Source organism: Oryctolagus cuniculus, chromosome 13, assembly GCF_964237555.1.
Source record: "Oryctolagus cuniculus chromosome 13, mOryCun1.1, whole genome shotgun sequence".
Classification (NCBI taxonomy): domain Eukaryota; kingdom Metazoa; phylum Chordata; class Mammalia; order Lagomorpha; family Leporidae; genus Oryctolagus; species Oryctolagus cuniculus.
Window position 1 is genome coordinate 48,450,310 of NC_091444.1, and position 25,196 is coordinate 48,475,505.

At 45.2% G+C, this 25,196-nt stretch overlaps 1 long non-coding RNA gene across 1 annotated transcript in view; it reads right to left on the reverse strand.

The window, feature by feature from the left end:
* Positions 1-377: 377 nt before the first annotated feature.
* Positions 378-25,196, reverse strand: part of LOC127483559 (uncharacterized) — a 28,239-nt gene continuing 3,420 nt past the window's right edge. The window contains exons 2-5 of the long non-coding RNA XR_007909951.2: positions 17,548-17,849; positions 15,403-15,557; positions 12,960-13,091; positions 378-1,706 (exon numbers count right to left, since the gene is read on the reverse strand). This is a non-coding gene — a long non-coding RNA (uncharacterized lncRNA). The remainder of the gene's footprint in view (positions 1,707-12,959; positions 13,092-15,402; positions 15,558-17,547; positions 17,850-25,196) is intronic.

Genomic DNA, 25,196 nt, shown 5'->3' on the forward strand with positions numbered 1-25,196 from the left:
GGCGCCGTGGCTCAATAGGCTAATCCTCCACCTTGCGGCGCCGGCACACCGGGTTCTAGTCCCGGTTGGGGCGCCGGATTCTGTCCCGGTTGCCCCTCTTCCAGGCCAGCTCTCTGCTATGGCCAGGGAGTGCAGTGGAGGATGGCCCAGGTGCTTGGGCCCTGCACCCCATGGGAGACCAGGAAAAGCACCTGGCTCCTGGCTCCTGCCAGGATCAGCGCGGTGCGCCGGCTGCAGCGGCGGCCATTGGAGGGTGAACCAGCGGCAAAGGAAGACCTTTCTCTCTCTGTCTCTCTCTCTCACTGTCCACTCTGCCTGTCAAAAATAAAAAAAAAATTAAAAAAAAAAAATTTTTCAAAGAAATCCACTCTGAAATATTTTTCTTAGTTTCATTTTTAATTATGTCAAAGCTCAGAACAATATTGACATTTTGTAAAGCAACAATGTGGATTTTTTAAAAATTTTCACACTTTGGCATGTTTTGAAAAGCAGAGAATAAAACAGAGCAGGGGAAAAATAGTTCCTAAAACACTTGCTTCAGGATTTCAGTTACAACTGAAACTTTGTAAAAAGTGCTCCTTCCCTATCTGAAATTCCACTCTATGGAGGCCCTACTCCCAAGTCTTGGCTTTTTTCTAATTCATATTACTATATATCAAAATAATCCTTTATTCTGCTATTCTTTGTTTTTTTTTTTTTTCCTGATGTTTATAATGCTGGGTTTTGACTTCTTGTGGGAAATTAATATTTCTTACCTACCAAACAAACCAACCATTTTCCCTCCTCTCAATGTAGTCACAGCATAATGAATCAACTTTTCTATGGTGCATTATCATGACCATAAATCTGCACCCATGAGCCACATGAGGCTCTGTGATAACGTTCCCCCAAATATTTTCCTTTGCTTGATTTTTTCCCCATCTCAAATTCATCCACATAACCCCCAGAACAAACCTCCAGTCTTGTAAATGCCTGGGGACTGGCAGCTGCCCCACTCCCTGACATGAGGGAGGTGACCCGGCAGCTGGAGCTTGGAGTTTCTGGAGCAATTCTCTGAATGTCAGAGCCACTGAGTTCCCTCCCTCAGAGGTTTCTGCTTCCTGCAAATTCCTGCGGCTCTCTGGGGTTCTGTGGGAGAAGCAGCTTGCCTCTGGCCAGCTCTGCACCCGAGCCTTGGGTTTCAACCATATTCACACCGCTAAATCAGGTATCATTCATTTGCTTTCCCAATCTTGGTTGACGTCTTTTGTCTGTTGTCATTTCCTCTGCTGTTCTCTTTGTTCTTGTGGGTTTGTTCCTGTTTAATCCTTTAATATCCTCTTAGTGAGGTTTATAGAGGGATCATAAATAAATGCATCTGTTCAATCCACCATGATTATCCAGAAGTCTTTGTACTGATTATTTGCAAAGCATGATTTTCTATGGCTTTTGAAAAAACATATTCACGTCATATCTCTTTTGTCTACTCAGTTGTCTGCGGGTAAGTCCGATCAATTAGAATGGATCTTTTTAGAAGTGGGGCCAACGCTAAGTCCCAGGGAAAATGGTAAAGCAGATGAACTTCATGTTCAGTGCTGTTAGCCTCCCCATCCTTGTGCCATTCTCCCCACTTGATGGCACCCTTCCCCGAGATCCACTGTCTTCACGTTCTCTCCAGGAAAGTAGGTCTTGGGGAGTGAAGCAAGGACCCCTGAAAACTATTCCACCTAGAGCATAAATGATTGACATCTTTATTAACATATTAACACAATGTTAATACAACAAACACGTCTACAGTGAAATAAACTGGGATCTCCAAAGATATGTTTTTGGAAACCGTCTGTTTGTACAAGAATGTACTGAGAGGAGTAGGATACAAGGAAACACAAGTGCAAAAGGACAGAGAAAATGCAATGGGAAAGAGCAACAGAAGACAGGTTGGGACAGTATCCAATTTCAAGAAGTAATTTATTGTTTTCCCTCCTGAACATGAAAATCTCTAAGAAGCCAGAGTAAAAAAGAAAATTCTATGTGCTTCAGAAGCTATAGTAAGGACAAAGCACTGTGAAGATACAAATATCATGAAAATTCTTTTATGTCTTGTGAATAAAATCATAAAATAAGGAGCCAGTGCTGTGGCGTAACAGTTAAATCCACCACATCCAGTGCCAGCATCCCATATGGGCACTGGTTCGAGTCCCAGCTGCTCCACTTCCGATCCAACTCTCTGCTATGGCCTGGGAAAGCAGTAGAATATGGCCCAAGTCCTTGGGTCCCTGCACCCACATGGGGGACCCAGAAGAAGCTCCTGGCTTCTGGCTTCAGATCAGCCCAGCTCTGTCTGTTGCAGCCACTTGGGGAGTGAACCAGCGGATAGAAGACTTCTCTGTCTCTCTCTCTCTCTGCCCCTGACTCTCTGTAACTCTGACTTTCAAAGAAATAAATCTTTTTTAAAAAATCATAAACAGCATCCCACATTCCATTTTTACTCCTCCACAGTTAATGCCAGGGAATGTCCTGACTGCCCTGGTGAATGGTACCAGTAACTATAGCAATCAGGTTTCAGATAAGAGCAGCCAATGCATTACTTTGGACCACTCCCAGCTCAAATATAAAGGAAAAGAAGCCACTATTTACCAGAAAGACAGCACTGCTTTTTGACATAATGTGCAAGGAACTCCAGTAACTACTAGAAACAATTACTGGACCTGTGTAGGGGCATGATCACTAAGACACGATCAGCACACGCAGAGAATTGAAGCAAGATGCTGTTGCTTAAAAGAAAAAGAGCAAAAACACTTGACGAATCAACCTCAATATGCATCTTAATGTATGTGTTGATTTACTTGGAGAGGAATTTGAATTTGCTTATCTGTACATCAGGAGACTGGATCCATGGTTCCCAATATGAAGCGATTTAAAATACCTAATGCTCAAAAGTTAATCAAGTCTCTTCCAATATCGAGTCACTTTTAAGTCTCAGTCTTTTTCTTACATTATTATATGTTAGTGTAGTTCTATGTTTAAATTACAAAAAAAATTATTTTAAGTGTAACAAGTGTTCAGTTGAAGGTCAACGGTGATAGCTTCAGGGTCTACCTGGTGCTTGGCAATGACAGACTGGTTGAGAGGAAAGCTACAGGATCATCGTGAAAATGAAAGTACACAGGAAGTACTTGCTCTTTGCTTAGATTGTATACTACATGTTAACAATAGGTCTCAAAAGATGTTTTTACTCCATTAAAGATATTTTAATCTGTTAGATTAAGAAAATGTCAATCACCCATATCAAATAATGACAGTACATGAAATCACTTCGGTATGCAAGTCTTCAAAACAGTGATGCTCATCTTGGCTTTGTTCATGCTGTGATATATGAACTTCCCTTCAAATCTACAGGGGACTGGGTCCAGGACCCCCAAAGATACTCAGATCTGTGGTTGCTGAAGTCCCTTGTATAAAATGATGTAGTGTTTTCATATAACCTGTGGACATTTGCTCATGTCCTTTACATTACATGTAGTACCTAGTGCAGGGAAAATGCTCCATAAACAGTTGTTACACTGCATTGTTTAGGGAATAATGACAAGTAAAAAAAAAAGTCTGTGTGTGTTCAGTTACAGACATTGTAGACCTAACTACATATTTGAACTGCACTTGGTTGAATCCATGGATGCGGATATGGAGGAAACATATACCACTTGAGTATTCCAGCAAGTTCTCCCTGGCTAATGACATCAAGGGTTGGCAAATGCAATGTCAGTGCTTGATGAGAACAGATGTTTAGTAATCTTTGATCTTAAAGATCACATCTTCTCTGCAAGTACTAGATGACGTGGGTGGCATTGTGGTGCTGCAGTCTAGGCCACCACCTGTGACGCCAGCATCCCTTGTGAATGCTGATTCAAGTCTCAGATGCCCCACTTCTGATCCAGCTCCCTGCTGATGTGCCTAGGAAAGCAAAGGATGTCAAAAGTGCTTGGGCCCCTGCCACCCACATGGGAGATCCAGATGGAGTTCCTTGTTACTGGCTCCTGGCTTTGGCTTGGCCCTGCCCCGGCTGTTACAGCCATTTGGGAAGTGAATCACCAAATAGAATATTCTCATTCTCTCTCTCTCTCTCTCTCTCTCTCTCTCTCTCTCTCTCCTCTCTCTCCCTCCCCCTCCCTCCCCCTCCCTCCCCTTTCCTCCCCCTCCCTCTATATATGTAACTCTGACTTTCAAATAAATAAACAAATATAAAAGAAAAAAAGTACTAGATGAGGATTCAGTGTGTTAAGCTCCTGGCCTAGCTCTGTGAATCACATTAAGATCTGGACAAATAATCTCATCTCTTCATGTCCTCCATATTCTTGTCTATAAATGGGGAGAATATCTCATTTGATCCTCACACTCTTATAAGGCAGGTAACAGGCAGGAAAATCCTTTGAAAAATACAAAGCAATATGAAAATATTCAATAAATATCATTGACTGACTTGGGACTTCCAGAAGTATGTATGTAGCATCCAAGTCAAATATCATGTTACTACAAATGTCTGCTCGTTTGTGCAATCCACTGTCTTCTCCACATACTCTTCGTTTTTTATTATAGCTCCACCAGCCAGTGAACTTTATACAAAGTCTCTGACTTCTAAGCACAACTCTATGAAGCAGGTTCTTTATGATGGTTAACAAAAGGCATTTTTTCCTCTATGCAGGCCCTGGAAATTTCTTACCTAATTTTCTTTTTAAAGATTTATTTTATTTATTTGAAAGGCAGAGTTACAGAAAGAGAGAGAGAGAGAGAGAGAGAGAGAGATCTTCCATCTGCTGGTTCACTCCCCAAATGACAGCAATGGCTAGGAGCTTCATCAGGGTCCTTTTCCTTGGGGGGAAGGGGCCCAAGCACTTGGACCATCTTCCACTGCTCTTCAGGCACATTAGTAGGGGGCTGGGTCAGAAGTGGAACAGCCAGGCCTCGAACCAGCACCCACATGGGAGGTTAGTGTTGAAGTGGGGGCTTAACCCGTTATGCCACAACACCACCCCCTTCTTAGCTAAATTTTCTATGGAAGTTTTTTTTATTTCTAAATCATTGTTCAGGGGCCGGTGCTGGGGTGCAGTAGGTTAATGCCCTGGCCTGAAGTGCCAGCATCCCATATGGGCGCCGGTTTGAGACCCGGCTGCTCCACTTCCTGTCCAGCTCTCTGGTATGGCCCAGCAAAGCAGTAGAAGATGGCCCAAGTCCTTGGTTCCCTGCACTCACGTGGGAGACTGGGAAGAGGCTCCTGGCTCCTGGCTTCAGATCAGCACAGCTCTGGCCATTTCGGCCATCTGGGGAGTGAACAATTGGATGGAAGACCCCCCTCCCCCGCCTCTCCTCTCTCTGTGTAACTCTGACTTTCAAATAAATAAATAAATCTTTAAAAAAAATCATTGTTCAATTTACAGGAAGAATACAAATCATTTTAGGGTCCAGAAAACAGACACAGCTTAACGGTATTCACAGCAGCAGGCAGAAACTCATTAGCACCTAGGACCTAGGAACACCTACCAGTGGTTTTCCCAACATTCCAAGAATGAGAACTTTGTTTTAATGTCAAAATACATCCATGACAAAACACACAATGATGATAAAACTCTAAAACTAGTCATGTATCTGAGTGAATCTGTCTACATTTGAAAATTAGCGCACAGAGATTGGTGAGCAGAGATGGAAGGACTCATCAGTTTTTGAACCATACGATGACAACCACTGACTTACACCTAACTCTAACCATGTCTTTTGTCTTACTGTAGAAAATCATTAATTTCTCACTGAAACAAAATGGAAACAAATAGGAAAAATTCATAAGTTGACCTGGCAAGTTTCTGCCTAATTAGTTCTCATTTTAAATCTAGGGATTTATACTTATTTATTTGAGAGGCAGAGAGACAGACAGACAGAAGTGAGGGGCAGCTCCTATCTACTGATTCACACTCCAAATGCCCACAGTGGCCAGGGCCAGGCCAGGCTGAAGCCAAGAGTACAGGACTCAATCCACATATCCCACATGGGTAGCAGGGACCAAAGTACTTAAGCCATCACCTTTTGCCTCCCATGGTCCTCATTAGAAGGAAGCTAGAGTCAGGAGTCTGAGCTGGGTATTGAACTCAATACCCCAGTGTTTGATGCAGATGTCTTTAAAAAAAAAAAGTATTTATTTATTTGAGAGGCAGAGAGAGAGGGCTCCCATCCACTGGTTCATTCCCCACAGGGCTGCAAGGGCCAGAGCTGGGCTGACCTGAAGCCAGGAGCTTCTTCCAGGTCTCCCATGTAGGTGCAGGGGCCCAAGCACTTGGGCCATCTTCCACTGCTTTCCCAGATGTATTAGCAGGGAGCTGGATCATAAGTGGAGCAGCCAGGACTCGAACTGATGCCCATATGGGATGCTGGCCCAACACAGGTATCTTAACCTGCATCTAAATCGTTAACACCAAATGCTCACCTCTGCTTAGTTTTTTAACCCAAATTATTTCCCATTAGAAAAGAAAAAAGTCCAGGCAAGTATTTTTAACTACATAGTGTTTATTGTCTGTGACAGTGATTCTCATCAATGTCAGATTTAATAACCTCTTTTTAGAGCAAGTACTCTGAAATGACCCCCTAATTTAATAGTCTATCATTTTCCTATTGCAGTGAGAAAAACCATTCCAAAAACAGTTACTTCCCATGACTCCGCAGGTTGACTGGCAGTAGTTTTGCTTCACGAGGTATCAGCTGGGGTTCTGGGACCCTTAGGAAGTCAGGATGGGGGCCAGCGCTGTGGCACAGTGGGCTAAACCTCTGCATGTAGAACCGGCATCCCATATGCGAGTCAGTTCTAGTCCTAGCTGCTCCTTTTCTGATCCAGCTCTCTGCTATAGCCTGGGATAGCAGTGGAAGATGGCCCAAGTCCTTGGGCCCCTGCACCCGCGTGGGAGACCTGGAGGAAGCTCCTGGTTTCTGAACCAGTAAATGGAAGTCTCTCTATCTCCCCCTCCAACTCTGCCTTTCAAATAAATAAAATAATTTTTTAAAAAATATGTAAATGCTCAGTTATAGCACTGAAAGATTTCTTGAAATAGATATTTGCATTGACTTAGTAATTACATTCTGATTTAAGAGATGTCATTCCATAAGATACTTCCAAAACCCCCAAATAAACATAGGTACAAGAGGATGCTAGAACAAAAAACAGTGTTAGAATAAGTAATAATACATCATAATTATTTGTATGTAAGGAGAAAAGTCATGACATTTTAGAGAGGAAATACAATATTCTCAAAAGTGATCTGGGCCTTATCAACAATGTATATAATCAAAATCATTCCCTATTTGACTGTAGAAAACATATCAATTATTTCAAAATGCTACCACCTTTCAAAGAATACATTTAGTATCCAGTACTTAAAAGGACTTTGGAGAACATGTTTTCAAAAGCCGCAGCGAATATTGGGTAGAATTTCAGAAAGAAGTAAACAGAAGAAACTACAGCAAAGTTCCCTGATAGATGTCAGAGACACCTGAAAGCAAGACTGAAAAACAACAAGCAGCCCTCAGAAAATAATTATTTATTTATTTGAAAGAGTGACAAAGGGAGAGACAGAGAGATTCCATCCACTGGTTCGCTTCCTAAACAGACACAACAACCCTGTCTGGAACTCTATCTGAGTCTGTCACATGGATGGCAGGAACCCAAGTACTTGAACCATCATCTGCCGACTGCCAGGTCAGAAGTAGAGCAGCCAGGGCTTGAATCAGGCACTTGGATAAAGGGTGTAGATGTCTCAAGAGGTAGCTTAATTCTCTCTACCCCAAAGTCTGCCCTAGATAATTTTAAGATGTGATTTTCACATCAAAGATTTCTTATTGCTGTACAACAACAAAAAATATGATAGAGAATGGACTATTTTAAAGTAGCATTAATAAAAGGCAGTTGATTCCTGTTTTTAATGTACCTCTTAAAAATATTTTGTTTCTTAGTAAAAAGATTCTCAAGTCTCCAAATGTTTGATGCAATTGATTTTCTTGCTTGTACAGTAACTTCATGGCTACACTAAAACCCTTGTCAATGAACTGTGTGCACCAGGGCTGGAGTAGGAAGACAGGAGTGAGTGGCACTCCGTGCATAGCATGTAAGGGCTCCTTAAATGCAAACTCAGTAAGCCAAGATTAGTCATATTTTAGTATAATTTTTAAAGCACCAAATTAATTCCCCCAAACTTATGGAGAACAAAATTATAAGCTTTAATTAAAGATAAGATCACAGAGGGAGTAAGTTTTTGGCAATTCTGAAGGAAGAATAGAATTAAATGATCAGTTTATTTTAGTACAAAATATTACAAACCATGCAGTGTTTTTTAATAATAATATGCATTTTCCATGGGCATTTTGGAGACCCCTGGTATCTTTATACCATTTAAGCTTCCTCTACAGCGATGACTCCTTCCTAAATGATAAGGACACACTGACTAAGACAGACATAAGGACATGTAAAATAGTAAATAATAAAAGATGCACATAAATTCAGTAGGGGAGGGGAGAAGTGTCAAGAAATGGTAATGATACAATTGGTTAGATAACTCGGAATGAGAATCCATTTAGCTCTTAATCTCATACTACTCACTGAAACAAAGCAACAAAAGTAATAAAATACTTTTTTAAAAAGATTTATGCTGGCGCCGCAGCTCAATAGGCTAATCCTCCGCCTAGCAGTGCTGGCACACCGGGTTCTAGTCCCGGTCGGGTGCCGGATTCTGTCCCGGTTGCCCCTCTTCCAGGCCAGCTCTCTGCTGTGGCCCGGGAGTACAGTGGAGGATGGTCCAAGTGCTTGGGCCCTGCACCCACATGGGAGACCAGGAGAAGCACCTGGCTCCTGCCTTCAGTTATCAGCGCGGTGTGCCGGCTGCAGCGTGCTGGCCACAGCGGCCATTGGAGGGTGAACCAACGGCAAAAGGAAGACCTTTCTCTCTGTCTCTCTCTCTCACTGTCCACTCTGCCTGTAAAAAAAAAAAAAAAAAAAAAAAAAAGATTTATTTGTATTTATTTGAAAGAGATACACAGAGAAGTAGAGAGAGAGAGAGAGGTCTTCCATCTGCTGGTTCACTCCCCAGATGGCCGCAACAGCTGGAGCTGCGCCAATCTGAAGCCAGGAGCCAGGAGCTTCTTCCAGGTCTCCCATGCAAGTACAGGGGCCCAAGGACTTGGGTCATCTTCTACTGCTTTCCCAGGCATAGCAGAGAGCTGGATTGGAAGTAGAGCAGCTGGGACTTAAACTGGCACCCACACTGGATACGGGCACTGCAGGGGGCAGCTTCACCTGCTATGCCACAGCGCCGGCCCCTAAAAGTATATTTTACAGAGCCTGGTGCAGTGGCATAATGGGCTAAGCCTCCGCCTGTGGTGCTGGCATTCGATATGGACGCTGCTGCTTCTAGTCCCAGCTGCTCTTCTTCTGATCTAGCTCTCTGCTGTGGCCTGGGATAGCAGTAGAACATGGCCCAGGTGCCTGAGCCCCTGCACCCGCACAGGAGACCCGAAAGCAGCTCCTGGTTCCTGGCTTTGGATCAGCTCAGCTCCAGTCATTGTGGCCACCTTAACATTGACCTTATATAAAGAGTTCATACAAACCTATAAGGAAAGCACCAAGACATCACTAAAGTAATATGCAACAAAACCTGCACAATGTGGAAGTTCCTCAAAACGTTCAACATGGTGTTACCATGTGACCTAGCAACCTGAGAGAAATGAAAATATATAGCCACTCAAACACTCATACATGAATGTTCATGTATTATTATTCTTAATAATATTATTCTTAATTCACAAAGTGGAAACAACCCAAATATCCATTACCTAGTAGATGGATAAATAAAATGAGTTATATTCATACAATGTAATATTATTAGGTAATAAAGAGAAGGGAAGTGCTGACCAATGCTACAACATTGTTGACCTTTGAAAACCCAAGCTAAGCAAAAGCAGGCATCACAAAAGGCCATATATTGTATAGTTTAATTTATGTGAACATCCAAAATATGCAGACACACAAAGACAGAAAGGAGAGATTGGTGGTTGCTGGGTCTGGGAGAGATCTGGGGGGAAATGAGGGGAGACAGCTAGTGGAGGCAGAGTTCCTTGTTGAAGTAATGAAAATGCTCAGGGCCGGCGCCATGGCTCACTTGATTAATCCTCCGCCTGTGGCGCCGGCATCCCATATGGGCGCTGGGTTCTAGTCCCGGCTGCTCCTCTTCCAGGCCAGCTCTCTGCTGTGGCCTGGGAAGGCGGTGGAGGATGGCCCAAGTGCTTGGGCCCTACATCCGCATGGGAGACCAGGAGGAGGCACCTGGCTCCTGGCTTCGGAACCAACAGAAGGAAGACCTTTCTCTCTGTCTCTCTCTCTCTCTCTCACTGTCTATAACTCTTCCTGTCAAATAAAGAAAAAAATGCTCAGAAATCAACTGTGGTGATGTCTGCACGGCTCTGTGAATGCACTAAAAGTCACTGCACTGTGTAAAGGCTGAACTGTAGGGTGTGTGACGTATCAGTATCCAGTACTGACGATTAACCTAGTTGTTACACTGCCAGTTATGATGCCTGCATCCCACATCAAAGTGTCCGGCTCTGCTGCCTGCAGTGCCCACATCCCATATGGGCTCCGGTTCGAGACCCAGCTGCTCCTCTTCCAATCTAGTTCTGTGATGGCCTGGGAAAGCAGCAGAGGCTGGCCCAATGCTTGGGCCCTTGCACCCGTGTGGGAGACCCAGAAGAAGCTCCTGGATCCTGGCTTCAGATCAGCCCAGCTCCGGATGGTGTGGCCATTTGGAGAATGAACCAGTGGATGGAAGACCTCTCTGCCTCTGTCTCCATGTAACTCTGCCTTTCAAATAAATAAATATAAATCATTAAACTAAAAAAAAAAAAAAAGTGTCTGGCTCCTGATCCTGATTCGTCTCCTGTTAATGCAGACAGTGATGGCTCAAGTAGTTGGGTTCCTGTCACCCATGTGGGAGACTGGATTGAGTTTCTGATTCCTAGGTTTGGTCCCCACCAGTCATTGCAGGCATTTGGGGAGTGATCTGGTAGATAGGTGCCTCTCTATATATATCTGTTTGCTCTGCCTAGCAAATAACCTAATCACTTTTAAGCATGCATAGTTAAATTACAGAAGTAAGCAAGTTAACAAATATGAGGACATTATAAACATTCCTATCAAGCTAAGAGATACAATGCAATAAGTAAATATTTTAGCAACAAAAACAATGGGGTGACAGGTTTTAAATGACAGTTGTCAGGGCTGCTAGAAGTATGTTGAAATAGACATTCTCATATATTGTCAGTAGGGGTGCAAACTTACCCAGCCATTTTTTGATGTCAAATTACCAATACATGTTTTTTCTTTAAAGGTATATGCATATATCTTTTTTAAGCTCTTTTTTAAAAAGATTTATTTATTTATTTGAAAGTCATAGTTACACAGAGAGAGGAGAGGCAGAGGGAGAGAGAGAGAGAAAGAGAGGTCTTCCATCCAATGGTTCACTGCCCAATTGGCTGCGACAGCCAGCTGCACCTATCCGAAGCCAGGAGCCAGGAGCTTCTTTCGGGTCTCTTACATGGGTGCAGGGGCCCAAGGACTTGGGCCATCTTCTACTGCTTTCTCAGGCCACAGCAGAGAGCTAGATCGAACGTGGAGCAGCCGGGTCTCGAACCAGTGCCCTATGGGATGCCGGCGCTTCAGGCCAGGGAGTTAACTCGCTGTGCCACAGTGGCCAGCCTCAAGCAATACATGTTAAGAGGTCTAAATATAGGGGTTGGTGCTGTGGCATAGTAGGTTTATGTCTCCACCTGCAGCGCCAGTATCCCATATGGGTGCTAGGTTCAGACCCTGGCTGCTTCTCTTCCAATCCAGCTCTCTGCTATGGCCTGGGAAAGTAGCAGAGGATGGCCCAAGTCCGTGGAGACCCAGAAGAAGTTCCTGGTTTTGGCCTGGCCCAGCCCCAGTCATTGAGGCCATTTGGGGAGTGAATCAGCAGATGGAAGATTTCCCCTCCCTCACCCCTTCTTTATCCTTCTCTTTCTCTGTATTTCTGCCTTTCACCTAAATAAATAAATCTTTCCAAAAAAAAAAAAAAAAGGGAGTTTAAATATAGTAGCAGTCTGCCTCAGTGGTGTTGCTTATAAAAACATCACTTAAGAAATTTATCCTAAATGTAGGGGCAGGGAAGTCTTCATATACAAAGACCCTGTACCAGTTAGCTTTTCAGCACCATCACTGAATACCCAAGACAAGCTGCTTTGTTTTGGCTCATGGCATTGAGGTTCACAGTCCAGGGACGGTGGCCCCCAGGGTCAGCTGCCTGGGGAAGCCTGAGGCTGGCAATGGCCGGGCGTGTGTTGGGGGAATGAGATGATCATGTAGCCAGCCAAGAAGCAGAGGGAACAGCTGGGCTAGGCTGAGGCTCTAATAACCAACACTCTGCTCACAACCTCTTCCCCCAGACATGCCCCCGTGACCCAGGGACCTCCAGCGAGGCCACCTCCTGAGCACTGTAATTGGATTCCGTTTCCACGCTTCCAGCATCACAACCCATGACCCTTGGGATGAACTCAGGCGCCAAGCACGGTTGAAGTCATAGCAGATTCTCGTTTCAGCACTGTATATGACAGCGAAGAAATGAAGCATCGTAAATGCTTACTGGTACAGAATGGTGGAGTGTGCTAGCGGTATGCATACTAGATTAGATACTATGCAGTAGCTAAAATATATTCTCGTATGGGAAAAATTATTATTATGTGGTAGCAAGAGAAAAATGACAGTACAAACTGTATATACCATGTCACTGGAACTGAGTTGAACTTTCTGCTTTTTATAAGTTATCACTAATAAACTACATTTATAAACTTTAAAAATCTCTAAGAGAAAAGAAGACAACAGACACAGTAACTACAACACAAAACACTATCTAATATGCGGTTACCAGTGCGGCAGTGAGCTCCCGCTATTCAGAGAGGGGTTTCACACACAGCATTCAGTGTGTTTTCTGCAGGTGATTCTGCCTCCAGGACTTCCTGCTCAACCAAAGTCATTCCTTTTTATTGACACTTCAGCCCTAGCATGGATGCACAAACAAATTAGTGAGAACTGTACACCCCAATCCGCGTTACAAGGTGTGGTATGTTTTCCCTTCGGTCTGAACTGTACAGCTCTATTAACAATCAACATTGACTCCTCAAATCTTTCCAATCTAGACGTACTAAATATATTTATAAGATAAAGACAATGTATCACCTACTTTAAATTGTCACCATTAGAATCGAGCACTGTAAACTCTTTAAGGACACCTCATTACAATCAGAATGCAATGTTTTTTATTCTTTTTTTTTTTTATTTTTTTTTATTTTTGACAGGCAGAGTGGACAGTGAGAGAGAGACAGAGAGGGAAAGGTCTTCCTTTGCCGTTGGTTCACCCTCCAATGGCCGCCGCTGCAGCCGGCGCACCGCGCTGATCCGATGGCAGGAGCCAGGATCCAGGTGCTTTTCCTGGTCTCCCATGGGGTGCAGGGCCCAAGCACCTGGGCCATCCTCCACTGCACTCCCTGGCCATAGCAGAGAGCTGGCCTGGAAGAGGGGCAACCGGGACAGAATCCGGCGCCCCGACCGGGACTAGAACCCGGTGTGCCGGCGCCGCAAGGTGGAGGATTAGCCTATTGAGCCACGGCGCCGGCTCTGTTTTTTATTCTTTCAAAAATCATCTAGGTGGCAACATTCTGTATACAACAGGTAATTTATTTGTAGTTTTATTTAAAAAACCTAGACTATTTATTTGCAATAAAAGATATAATGTGCATATAATTCTTATCATTAATAACGTAGCACAAAAATGCTTTTAAAAACGTAGATTAGAGATATGAACAGGATTTCAATGAAAGTTGCAGTTTTTAGCCTGTGATATTGACCCAGAGTATAGGGGCTGGTGTTGTGTCATAGTGGGTAAAACCTACCACCTGTGATGCCAGCATCCCTTATGGGCTCCTGTTCAGTTTCTGGCTGCTCCACTTCCCATCCAGCTTCCTTCTGATTCTGGAAAGCAGTAGAAAATGGCCCAAGTCCCTGGGCCCCTACACTCACATGGGAGACTCGGATGAAGCTCCTAGCTCCTGGCTTTGGCCTGGCCCAACCATACCCATCTGGGAAGTGAACCAGTGGATGGAAGATCTCTTTCTCTCTCTCTGACTCCCTGTGTGTGTGTGTGTGTCCCTCTCTCCTTGGAATTCTGACTTTCAAATAAATAAATAAATCTTACAAAAAGAAGAAGAAGAAATACAAACTGTCAGAAATTTTAATTTGATTTTTCAAACCCTAAAGGTTTAGATGTGGGTATTTGGTGCAGTGGTTAGGATGTCACTTGGGATACCTGCATCTCACATTGGAGTGCCTGAGTTTGAGTCCTGGCTCTGCTTCTTTTTTTTTTTAATTTTTTAAAGAATTATTTATTTATTTGAAAGTTAGAGTTACACAGAGAGAGGAGAAGTAGAGAGAGAGAGAGGTCTTTCATCTGGTGGTTCATTCTCCAATTGGCTGCAACGGCTGGAGCTGCACTGATCCGAAGCCAGGAGCTTCTTCCGGGTCTCCCACACCACACGGGTGCAGGGGCCCAAGGACTTGGGCCATCTTCTACTGCTTTCCCAGGCTGGATTGGAAGAGGAGCAGCCGGGACTCGAACTAGTGCCCATACAGGATGCCGGTGCTTCAGGCCAGGGCGTTAACCAATGCACCACAGCGCCGGCCCCTCCTGTCTCTGCTTCTGATTTCAGCTTCCTGTCAATATGCGCTCTGGGAGGAAGAGGTGATGGCTCATGTGGGTTCCTGCCACCCACATGGGAGATCCATGGCTATTGTGAGCATATAGGGAGTGAACCAGTGGATGGAACATCTCTTTCTGTGTGTGGATGCTTTTCAAATAAATAAGTAAATAAATAAAAATTTTTAGAAGACACTGAATGCTTAACTAGAAATCGTTCCTGTCTGTGAAATATTCCTTGCTCTCAATCCACTTCATCTCCTTCCTACCAAAAATCAACATAATCAAAATGCCACATGCCTTTTTTCAAAACTATTTTATTAAGACTAAAAACCAAGTACACTTGAACTTCAAGTCTGTAAAACAAAACTTATATGCTGCTTCATTTTATCTTGACTCAGCCAATCAGAACTCTGTGTTACCATGGAGACCCTCATGCTTTTTCCAAAGATAACTCTGTTGCTTCATTGTTAAAGCCATACATATATACTCAGGAATTATTTTTAAAATCTATTGGTAAACATTTATCACTTCAGAGAAAAGCATAGGAATTTATTATACTTGTTGCTTTTCCCTGATCATTATGTGAGAATTCTGAGATTAAAGAGAATCATCTTACCCTCGTACTGTCCTCATATGAATGTCTTGTGTGCCAAAAACTTTGGTAATATAAAGACAAAGAAAAAAATTTATAGTCCGAACTTTCCTTTCCTGTGTATATTGCACACCATATATCAGATTCTGTTATTTTTATCTTCTTTGGCAAATCATTTCCTTGGTATATGTAAGAAAAACAAAAATAAAAATAAAAACAAAGGAAAATAATACATTACAAAACTGGGATTATATTTGGCATATTCGTTTAACTATATAGTGATATAACCACAAATTAATAAAACTAATTTCTTTAAAAAAAACTTGAAAATATTTTAAACCTCTCCTCAATAACTTTTAAGTCAAAAAACAAACAACAATTACAGATTATTTAGAAAATAATGAAAAGGCAGGGGTAGGCATTGGGCCCAGTGGTTAGGAGCCCACTTGCGACGCCTGCATTCCATAGCCGAGTGCCTGTGTTTGAGTCCCAGCTCTGCTGCTAATTCTAGCTTCCTGCTAATTGCCTGAGTATTTGAGTTCCTGCCACCCACGTGGAAAAGACTTGGACTGAGTTTCTGACTCCCAGCCTCAGTGCAGCCTCTGGCTGTTACAAGCATATGGGAGTGACCAGCATATAAGAGCCCCTTTTCACACTCTCTTTCAAATAAATAAAAATATATTAATAAAAATTTTAAAAAAGAAAATGATGAAGTGAGGAAGACTACAAAAATCTTTTATAATAAGAATAGTTCTAGATGATATTCAGATTTTTAAAATAAAAATAAGTAAACTAAACATATAAGTTTAAAAATGTAAAGAAAATAAAACTAGCAACATGTTAAGAAAAGACAGGAAGAAATAGTGGGGCCGGCACTGTGGCGTAGGAGGCTAAATCTCCACCTGCAGCACCGGTATCCCATATGGGCACCAGTTCAAGTCCCAGCAGCTCCAGTTCCAATCCAGCTCTCTGCTATGGCCTGGGAAAGCAGTAGAAGATGGCCCAAGTGCCTGGGCCCCAGCACCTGCATATGAGACCCAGAAGAAGCTCTTAGCTCCTGGGTTTGGATCAGCCCAGCTCCAGCCACTGCAGCCATTTGGGGAGTGAACCAGTGGGTGGAATACTCTCTCTCTCTCTCTCTCTCTCTCTCTCTCTCTCTGCTCTCTGTAACTCTTGTCTTTCCAATAAATAAATACATCTAAAAGAAAAAAATAAATCCTCATAGCCAGAAAAGGCTATGAGTCTAGCCCAGCAGGCCTCATTCTAATACAACTTCAGAGGAAGTCAAATTCTCAAGCTTGGCCAACCCTTTACCCAAGGATAGAACCTGTTGGGAAGGCACCAAATGGGGACGTCTTGAGCTCCCACCTTCTCCTCCGATTCTGGGCCTGTAGATGTAGCCCACTTTCTGTTGTCAGAGAGCAGCTGCCCCAGCCAGCGTGGAAGTGAGGCAGAGTGCTGTGTGTGGCAGGACCGTGGGTGCGCTCCCTCAGTCCTCTGAGCGTCAGACAAGTCAGCAGGGAGGACGAAAGAGATGATATCCTCCAAATGAGCCACAGCACCAAACTAGGCAAGCTACCCACAGACATGACGAGAGTACACAGGTACTCCTCACTGTGCAAGGGCAGTACGTCTGGATAAACCCATCACAAGCAATGCATTTCACGCTGCACATTCCAGTTCAGCACACAACAGCAGTTGCATCCTCACATGATTGTGTGACTGCCTGGGAGCTGCACTCTCTGCTGCTGCCCAGTATCATGAGAGAGGATGGGCCTGGCAAACAAATCAAAATTCCAAACACAGTTTCCACTGACTGCATATTGTTTCTGACCATTGTACTGTAGAAAGAGTGTGAACTTGACAGCATTTGTTTTGAGGCCTGATGCTTAGGGTGCTGGGCCCAGGAGGGTAGAAGTTGGAGCTATATAACTCAGAGGTGACCCACAGGGAGCAGCGTGCTGTGAAACAGACCTGTGACAAGTACCCTGGGAGACTACAGCTCTTAGATGCTTGCCGACAACATGGCTGCATTCAGCAAGAGGGAATGCCAGTGCTGCCGTGGCAGACAAAAAAATAAAGGACCAAAGAAAGCACCCATGCAAATGGTCAGAGCAGATGCAGGGCTGTCTCCCCTCACCTGCAGTTCCCTTCTGTGGCTTCACTTACCCGAGGCCAACTATTCCAGAAAGAAACCATTCACAGATTTGAAATTGTGCCCCGTGCTGAGAAGCGTGTGTGACGAATTCCCCCGCACTGCTCTGCATGGAATGTGAATCATGCCTCGGTCCAGCGGCTCCTCGCTCTACACTGCCTGCCTGTGAGTCATCGGTGGTCCAGGTTATGGGATCCACTGTCGCGGGATCAGAGCTTGTGTTCAATGAATCCTTATTTTACTCACTAACGGTTCCAGAGCGCAAGGGTCGTGATGCCGGCATTGCATAGGCCATGGAGAAATCATGACGTGCTTCCTGTAAGTGAAAAGGTGTTAAGTTCTCTGCTAATAAGGAAAGAAGGGGCCGGCACTGTGGCATGGTGAGTTAACCCACAGCTTGCCATGGCAGCATCCTGGATCGGAGCACTGCTTCCCATCTACTCCACTTTGGATCTAGCTCCCTGCTAATGTGTCTGGGAAGGCAGCAGGTGATGGTCCAAGTACAAGGACCCCTGCTGCCCATGTGGGAGACCTGGATGGAGTTCCGGGTTCTGGGCTTCCTGTTGCAGCCATTTAGGGGATGAATCAACAGATGGAAGATTTCTTTCCCTCTCTGTCTCCTCTGTCATTCTGCTTTTCAAATAAATAAAATAAACCTTCAGAAAAAAATAGGTGGCAGTTTCCAAGATCTGTGATAAGTTACTGTTGTGAGTTCTTTACTGTGCTTAATTTATAAATTAAACTTTATCATAAGTGTGTATGTATAGGAAAAAGCAAAGTATATATAGAACTCAGGACTACCCTCAGTTTCAGGCATCCTTGGGGGGTATCTTGGTACACACCCCCATGGGTATAGGGAGAACATACTGTATGTGCTGTATCAGGCCAAGAAATCCACTCACCTTTGATTTGTGGGAGGGCCTAGGAGGGACATTCTGTCTCATAAAGTCATAGAGAAAGCACCAGGTGAGGGGTCCCAACATAGCTATGGTGATTATTGTGGCCACTGGGGACACCGTTACAGAGCTGGGCTCCCCGTTAGCAGCAGGGGTGAAAGAGTCCTGGGTAAGAGAGAGCTCATCGTGGACAACAGTTGTAATGACTGCCAAGGTTAGACTGAAGGCAGGGACGTGTCTGACTCACAGCCATGTGCAGCCAGTTAGCAAACACAGCATGTGAAGGGAGAAGGCGGAGGAGCAGTCAATAAGCGTAGTACTCAAACTACACACGCAGAATAAATCATTGAGGAAACAGCAAGAGACTGAGAGCAGGCATACTCTGCCCAGTTTCTGGATCTGAGCCATAGTCAGGGGAGGCACACACTGACTGGAGGACAGCTCTACTCCCAGGAGGAAGAATCCTATCACCAGAGCAGGCAGATAGGATAAACATCCCCCCAGCCTTCCTCCCAAAGGGACATACAGCCATTTACTTGAATACACTGGGGAAGAGGAATTTGAAGACATTTCAAGGACTGTTGGACATAGGGTTTCAATTGATATTGGTCCCCAAGGACCCAAAGTGTCACTCCCATGTATGTGTGAGCGTGCGCGCGCACACACACACACACACACACCCCATCAGAGTGGGCACTTTCATAAGCAGGTAAGAGTCCAGGCTTCACGGATCAGTCAGCAGTGCAGATTGCATGAACATGTAATGAACGCAGCTAACCTGGTAGTTGACAGAAGGACCCACATTGGCTCTTTGGCATGAGCCACGTGAGCTGTCCTGGTAGGAAAGACTGAATGGAGGAGTTAAAAGTCCTTCTTCCTGCTTTCAGTCCTGCTAGTAAGTAAAAATCAGGATCACACAGCAAGGAGAGTGGCAGGGACTGCCGCTTCCCGTGAAGACCCAAAGAACACAGTGGCGGGCCTCATCATTTCTCCCTCTAGCTGTGTACAGACCACAGGGACCCTGGAAGATGAGAGCAGACTCCCACAAAGTCTATCAAGTAATGGCCCCAAGTGTGCCTACAATTGGCACAGCGCCTGGTGTATGCTCTGTGGTCATCCCACCAGGAAGGAAGTCCACAAGTGGTTGCCATCCATGCGGGATAGACCTAAGTGGACATTTCCAGTCCAGCTCCAGAGCTGCAGTGATCCTCTCACCCTTTGTTAAATACCGTGTGAAGGGGTGCAAACAATCTCCACCTCCTGCAGGTCCACGGAGCTGGCTAGCCAGGAAAGCCAGAAATTAACTACCTCGGAGGCCTTGGTGTGGCACATTTGGTCCCAAAGGTGGGAGGTGAGTCCCTCAGACATTCAGGGGCCACCATGTCTGTGAGGTTACAAGGGACCCTGTAGTCTGGAGCACTCCTTCCAAAAGTAATTGGCAAAGTGCTGCACCTCGCATATCCCAGCACTAGGAAAATGACAGAAAGCCTGCTAGCAGTCTTTGGATGCCACCCTCAGGAACACGGCCACAGCAGTATGCCAGGTGATGCAGAAGCTGCAGTTTTGAGTGGGGGCAAAGCAGGAAGAGGAGCTGCAGTAAGTCTGGGCTGCAATGCAAGCAGTCCTGCACTTGGGTCACACAACTCAATGTCCCCTCTGGGATTAGGTGGCAAAAGTTGCCTCCTGGCAGTCCGCAAGGTGAGAATCACAATAGAGGCCCCCTAGAGTTCTGGAACAAGGCCATTCATGTACAGCCAATAGTTACACACCACTCAAAAATCATATTGGAACGTGTTACTGGGCCTTCATAACAAAGTGCCTGATCACAGGTCATAAAGTGATGGCGAGACCAGAACTGCTCACTATAGATCTCCCAGATCTACAGTTACAGGGTTGAATTGACCCAGCACAATCCATAATAAAATAGAAATAATAGAAATGATATGTCTGGGCTGGCGCCACGGCTCACTAGGCTAATCCTCTGCCTGCGGCGCAGGCACACCGGGTTCTAGTCCCGGTCGGGGTGCCAGATTCTGTCCCGGTTGCTCCTCTTCCAGGCCAGCTCTCTGCTGTGGCCCGGGAGGGCAGTGGAGGATGGCCCAAGTCCTTGGGCCCTGCACCCACATGGGAGACCAGGAGAGGCACCTGGCTCCTGGCTTCGGATCAGTGCAGTGCACCAGCCGCAGCGGCCATTGAAGGGTGAACCAATAAAAAAAGGAAGACCTTTCTCCCTGTCTCTCTCTCTCTCTCACTGTCCACTCTGCCTGTCAAAAAAAAAAAAAAAAAAAAAAAAAAAAAAAAAAAAAAAAAAAAGATATGTCTGAGATCCGGCATGGCAAGGTCAAAGGAGATAATAAATAAGCAGGTGGCCCAAACTCTCTCACATTCTCCACAGGTGTTGCCTAGTGCCTTTCCCTCAGCCAACATCTATGACCAAATCGGGTAACTGCAGGAGTGGAGGAAGTCTTTTACGACCAGGTGATGAAACAGGAAAAGGCTGAGCATAGTCACAATGAGTCAGTTCATTGCAGGGCATGGTTGAAAATGGATAGCAACTGTTCCACTGCCCCACTCAGGAGCCAGCGCAAAAAGCAGCAGCAAAACTCCAAAGGGTGGAGTTTCTGGTGGCGCCCTCTGTGTGGAACAAGAAATGGCCCAAGGAAAGAACAGACACAGATTCATGGCAGTGACGAATGGCGTGGCTGGCGGGGCTTCAAAGAAGACCCACAAAGACTTCTGCTATCCTTTAATGAATGCTTTGTTTCAATTCCTATGATCACATGGAGCTGACATTCCCTCCTTTTGAATCTGGGCACAACTTGCGATTGCTGTGACCAATAGAATGCAGAGGAAGTCGCAACTGGGACTTCGTGTCCAGCCATTAAGAAAGTTGGGCACCTTCCACCTCCCTCTGGGTGTCCTGAGCTTCCATTTAAAGAAAATCGGCTACCCTGCTAGTGAGAGAGGCCCTGAAGGATGAGATGTCGCCACGGTTGGGATATGGTTTGTCGCCTCTGGATTTCACTTGAAATTTCATCCCCATTGTGAGATATTAAGGGGTAGGACCAGGTGGGATCTTTAAAAGGTGTCTAAGTCTATGCCTTTATTCATTCATTAATTCCTTCTTTGCAATTAATGGAACAGTGGGTTATCTTGAGAATGGATCTGCTATAAAAGCCAGACTGGGCCAGTCTCTTGCCACGCGATGCCTGGTGCTGGTTCAGGACGCTGCATCAATAAGGCCACCACCAGATGCAGCTCCTCTGCCTCTTTTCTTTGCAACTGCCCAGGCTCCCCTACTTGTTATTAGCAACAGAAAACAGATAAGACAGATGTCATCTGGAGAAAGAGGCCACATGGAGGGCGCTGAGGGGCCAGACACCTAGTTCCAACCTCACTGTACCCTAAGTAACGCCAGTAAGGGCATTACTAAGCTGAGCCCCAGCCAATTCATAGAACCAACACGTGTAATTGCATGGTTGTTATTTTAAACCCCTGAGTTTTGAAGAGGGCTGTATGCAACAATAAATAACTAAATAGAACTTGGTATCTGGAAACAGTGTTTACCTTCAGACTTAACAAAAACCTCTGACATGAGCTTTGAGACCAGGTGGTGGGCAAGAAGAGGGAGGCCGGGAAAGAGCCCTTGAAATACAGGAATGACGTTGCTACTGGTGCCTGCAGGGAAGGAGCCCTGAGGATTTCCAGGTATCAACAGCACACACAGAAGATGGGGGTGAAACTGTCATCTACGTGCAGGGAAATAGCAGAGGCACCTCAGGAACTCGTGGGTCTCCTGAGAGCATTTATAGGCAGACTGCTAAAAGTACCCTTGGTTTGGTTTGGTTTGGTTTGGTTTGGTTTTCTTAGCAACCTCTGACCAAGTACGTGAGGACTAAGATAAGGGGAAAAACACAGATGTGTACAGTTTTCAGACAGAATATAGAGGAGATGTAAAGGAGCCAGGAGTTACTGGTTTGGAAGTGGTGTTGTTTCTCACTTTCCATCTCCCCATCTCCCCAGACAACAAACAGTAAGGCATGGACTTAGGGGCAAACGTCAAATCCAAGATACTGAGCCATAACCACGCCTCAGCACCAAGTTCAGATCAAAGGCGGGACTCAGATGCTTTGTTGAAACCTCAGGAAGATTTTAAGGGTTCTGTCATAGAGCCTTTGAACTAAACAGGATGATTTCTAAGAATCCCAAAGGCGTGCCTCACCCACCCTCTTCCCTCAGCAGGGCTTCCAAGAACCCAGATGTCGCCCCACAGCAGCCTCACATGCCTGTTTCGGAAAAGAGGGCAAGTATGACCTTTGCCACATGGAGAAACTGGATACAAAAGAAATGCACAATACACAATAAAGAAGTGTCATGCTGGGTGCATGCAGGAGAATACAGACATCTCACACCTTTAATTTGTAGAGTTTCAAAGTGAGAGAAACCACTCCCTGGGCATGAAAAGCACCCTCGAGGAAACACACCTGAGAACCCCATCAACAGCCGAACCTGGTTTATGAGATGCGATCCTGGATTGGACTTGATGCCATATGAGATGAGACTTGTGGTCCTGGAAAAGGGGATTAGTGCTATTTTGTATGTGAGAGGAATGCAATCTGTGGCCAAAGAGTGGACCGTGGTAGCTATTCTTTTAAAAATAAATAAATAAATAAACACCCTGAACAATTCTGCCCATACCTGTGTGCACATACAGGTACTCCGACTTGAGACAGAGCTGTGTCTTGCTGAATCCAGGATGGGCCTATGATTGCACTAACCAACAGAGCATTAAAAGGCATTAAGAGGGCGAGCAAACATTCCTTTCCTCCCTCTGACTGTTAAGCCAGCACTTAGGAAGTTCATGTTATCTTACTGGATGGAGTAACCACAGGGAGCATCGCCAAGGCACCAGACCACGCAGCCCAACTCTAGCTGCAGCTCTCGCCTCCTATGACTGCAACTGCATCGAAGATCTCAAGAAACACCAGAAAAGGAGCCCCGCAGGTGAGCCCCCAGCCAATCTACAAAATCATGAGATAAAACCAGCACTGTGGCACTGTGAATGGTGCAGCCATGGTGCCAGGGATGAGGCTATGCATGGACCCAGCACCGCCTGGTCTCCCACTCACCAAGGCTGAGAAGGTCCCTGCCACTGCAGAATGTTCAGTCTGTCAGCAGCAGAGACTAACCCTAAGTCCCCACTTGTGACAAGTGGATTACATTGAATGTCTTGTAACTTGGAGGAGGTGGTGAATCCTGACTTTGATACATTCTCCAGGTACAAGATTCCCTTTGGTATCCACAGAACCTTAGCTAATACCACTACCTGAGGGCCAGTGTTCAGTGGCATGAAATCCCAGGCAACATTGCTCTGAGTCCATTTTTCCCTGGAAAAGGTGGAGCAGTGGGCAAACAACCAGAGGATCAACTTAACCTTTCACTCACTGCTGCACGCAGAAGCCGCTGGTCTGGAAGAACACTGGAATAACCTCTTAAAGACATAACTGAGCTGAAGCCAAAGCCAGCTTAGAGATAATACCCTGGGCATTCACGCCGGAGGATGTGGTCTACACCTTAAACCAATGGCCATTCTGTGGTACTGAGTCCCTAGTACACAGAGCACAGAGGCCTGAGAACCAAGACTTGAAAGTAGAAGTGAACAGCTTGCCATCATTTCCAGTAGGAAACAGTGCTCCCTGTAGTTGCAACTCTAAGCAGAACGCCCCCACCAAGGGACATAGCAAGATTCTCATTAAACACAAGCTTGATTCCCTTCAGGTCACCTCCAGCTCCTTATGCCCAAAGACCAGCAGGCAAGGAAAGGAATCAACAAAGGAATCAGCAAGAATACTTGACCATGACCATTAGAAGGAAGAAGGAATGCTATCACACAGAAAGGATGGGGAGGAATACAGTGGCAGCCAGGTGACCCACTGTGGTGTCTTTTGGGACACTCCTGTCTAATTTTGGTGGCAGAAAAAGACAGAACTAATGGTCCATGAAGGCTTAATGAGTGTAGATTCAGAGTCCTCACGGCTGCAGGTCAGGACCACACCATCAGACAAACCACCCATCCAGAAGTGCTAGGGTAGCTCTGGACAGAGGCAATGAGCACCAGTTGTAGCTTCAAGCACAGCTACAATGGCCAGCTCATCCTACTAAACTTCCTCTTGTGAATTTCTCCAGAAAAAGAGACCATCCAGAACTGTGGAGTTGTTTCTAGATGGGATGGGCTTTTAAATTAGGTGAAGGGAGTCTGATCAGGGCACCCGCAGGACCAAGGCACTTGTTTCTGCTGTCACTGGGAGGGTTGGCTATTGATAGTTCACAGCCATTGACCTGGTTGATCATCTTTAGGCCTCGTGTCGACCAAGTTCAGAGAAATAAGTGTTCACATTAGTGTGATTCACTATCATGTATTTTGCATGCAGAAACAGGACAGCTGTGTTTCTCTGGGACTTTCCCTCCTACACCTTGTATCATGAGACTTCAGATACAGGTGTTAGAAATGGAAACAGGTGGCCAAAGAGGTGGTCAAGGAGGTAGGGACTCCTCCCAGCCTGCTTGCCTCGCTGCTTCTGTCCACACCATGATGGACAGCGCCTTCTCTACAGGACATCAGTGTGATCCTGAGGGAGAAGAGGCGTGTCTTCTCTGAAGCCCTGGCATCGGTTACACAGAAGCACCCCTTTGGTGGCTTCAGGAACCTGGAGGAGCTCAGACAGCCTCGGCAGATCACCCCCACTCACCCTTCCGGTCCTGCTTCA